Here is a 2,827-nt window from a genome sequence, read left to right on the forward strand (position 1 = left end):
TAGCCCCGACAAGGGACGGCGCGCGGGAGCTTGCTGATTGGCTCTTCGGAAGCCCACTTTCTCCGCGGGCCACACTGATATTATACCTTCATTTTAAGGTGAGGGGCCACAAAATATTGTACTGCGGGCCGCGAGTCTGAGACCCCTGATGTATCGTGTGTAACTAGGTTCTAATCCCCACATCAAACCGCACTTTAATAAGCTAAGCTAGGTTCTCACTCAGAGAGCTGGCTAAATGTCAGGAGGCTTAAACCACCACTTCAACACACACACACACACACACACTCACATACACATAAAAGGCGAAGTAAAAATGTACACAATTCCCAGAACCTGAAAAAAAGTGTTGGCATGCAGCTCAACAGGAAGCAGTTTAGATGATTTTTTTCTTCTTCTTTTTTCTAAGGAGGGAAAGGAGATCTTTGAGATATACTTGACTCCCACAGGCAGGTGGTTCTGATAAAGCCCCTCGGTCCAGATGGAGGCAGCTCCGTCCTGGGCTGTCCCAGGATGCCTCGCCTGCTGTGTACAAAGACTCCCTGCTGGGACGCCTGCACGTCTAAATGAGAGACGTCCGGTAATGTGCTGCAGTTTGCAGGCAGGTCTTTAGGGACCTGGTGTATAGTATGACGGGGGGTGGGGCAGGTGACCTGGATATCGAGACCCCCATGGAGGGTTGATTTCAGAGGGTGAAAACCAGAGGGTGTGACAGAAAATGCAGTGCTAATGCACTTGGACATCATGTTTTTGGGGGAAGAAATAATTTTGGGGAAGCTGTTTATTTTAGCATAGCATTTTATTTTAAAAACACCAAAACCTCTCTTTAATAATATATGAATCACTGCCACATGTATTTTTCCCATGTCTTTACTGACACAAAGTGTTGGAACATCACACCAATGATGCTAATGACGAGTAGCATCGTGTTACTTACTCCTGCAGTGAATGCTAACAATTAGCATCTACTGTTTACATCCAGTTTTAACCAGTATAAACAAACTTTAACTGTCGGTTTACTTATGAAAATGTTCCCTAGGATTTTGTGCTAACCGGTGAAGTTGCCCCCTTCTGGCTAATCCTTACAACTGTTACTCTTTATCCATCCGTGCACAGTCTTTCATTGTGTTGCTTACAATCAAACAGACAGATGCAGCCAGAACTAAAACCTCCTTGGCAGCAGCTAACAATCTGGCAACGACGTGAGAGGAGGAAAAAAAAAGGATGAAATCTAAAGGAAATAAATAACAGGTGTGTGTCGAGGCGGGAGTATGTATCTGATTGGTAATCTGAAACAGGTGAGCAGGTGGATCTGGTAACAAAAGGAAAATGTGGATTAGAGGAGTGTGACAAGAGGCCTTTGGAAGCAGCTAAGACAGAAATCACAGCAGAAAATGAGGAACAGCAGCGTGTTTTCAATCCTCCGACTTCATCCCAGTCTGACGACCAGAGCCAATAAAATCCCAGGACGCTTCCTCTCCGGCCTCTTCGTTGTGACATCTACTACTTGTACCACATACTGGGCTTTGTCAAATCGTATTCCAAACAGTTGATGCTGCATTTTCTTTGTCTTTTTTTATTTTTTTTGGCTAGTTAGCATGAGCAGGTACAGCTGTGGAAATCAAAAGAGGAGAGAGAACAAACCATCTGGAGTCAGAGGCTCACTGTGGGCTAAGGTTTCGGCGCTATTTCCCCCATTTCTGTCCCGAGACAAGAAGGCTTTAAGTTTCACTTCTGGACTTTGAGTTTTTGGCTACATTTCTAACGGACGAGTCTTCAGCAGTGACGTTCCAGGTAACGTTAGCTTCTTCGCTGGTACAGCGTTCTGAGGAAGACGAGCGTTGGTCAAATGTTCATGAAGTGTAAATAAACTGTGACTGTGCTCCCACAGCTGTGATGTCACACACCACCCAGAGGAACACAACATCCCTGCTGCTGCCTCCGTACCACTGTGGGTCCATATTGTAGCGGTTATCGCGCCTGCTTTACACATACAGAAGGACCAGGGTTCAAGCCCCGGAGGAACCATACACCTAAAGCAACTCAAGTAAGTGGCTTAAGATCAGTACTTCTTAAATAGTGGGGCGGGTTCCCGGGCAGGGGGTGTGGTGAGATGCTGGGGGGGAGGATGAGGGGCTTCTAATGGAATATTAGGGATGTGAAAACATTTCTGTCAGAAAAGTAGTTGAGAACCGCTGGTTTAGATAGAAGTTTCTGCTAAATACATAAACAAATTAACACAGAGCCACAAAATAATCCAAAGTATCGCATATCCTCTGATCTGAGATGTTGTTTTTGGAGTAGTTTGACAGTTTGTGGATAATGGACGGTTTGTGAAATTGTACTGTCTGAATGGAAACCCCAGAAAGCTGTAGCGTGTATTCTCCAGGAAGCAGGTCATTGGGTTGGTCACGAAAGGTTTTTTTTTTTTTTTTTTTTTTTTTTTTAAACCTGTTTGGACTTCGGTGCGTCTCTAAATAAATCCCTCAAAGGCATGTCAGAAGGGTTCAGTGTGGCACAGAAGTAAACCTTTGTGTAATTTAGTACTGCCACCGTCTGAACTGTACCCTCACTAAGCTCCGCTCACCTGCCTGCTCATGCGGCCGTTCTACATCAAAGCCGAGGGAACTATTCGCAGGCGTCACTGGCACGCTGATCCAGGGTCAGCCCTGAACGAACGTGTACAGAAGAGAGCAAGCCTAAGGTCAGTGCCAGACATAACAGGCCATCCCGTTTAAAAAAAAAAAAAAAAAACCTGCTCTCATAAGCGTATGCTTCCAGTAGCACGACGGCTGCGACCTTGACGGGCTCTCAGAGGGCGTTCATGGTT

General features: G+C 45.7%; 1 long non-coding RNA gene across 2 annotated transcripts; it reads left to right on the top strand.

Moving 5' to 3' along the window:
• The first annotated feature begins 7 nt into the window (after positions 1-7).
• LOC103391998 (uncharacterized) lies at positions 8-2,057 on the top strand. 2 transcript variants are annotated; one of them, XR_522853.2, is made up of 4 exons: positions 8-98; positions 407-577; positions 1,144-1,791; positions 1,889-2,057. It is a non-coding gene; the product is annotated as an uncharacterized LOC103391998 (long non-coding RNA). The 2 variants fall into 2 exon arrangements; XR_522852.2 differs by having other exon boundaries at positions 407-1,791.
• The last annotated feature ends 770 nt before the right edge of the window (positions 2,058-2,827 follow it).

The sequence above is a fragment of the Cynoglossus semilaevis genome, chromosome 16 (genome assembly GCF_000523025.1).
Source record: "Cynoglossus semilaevis isolate Cse_v1.0 chromosome 16, Cse_v1.0, whole genome shotgun sequence".
In the NCBI taxonomy this organism is placed as follows: domain Eukaryota; kingdom Metazoa; phylum Chordata; class Actinopteri; order Pleuronectiformes; family Cynoglossidae; genus Cynoglossus; species Cynoglossus semilaevis.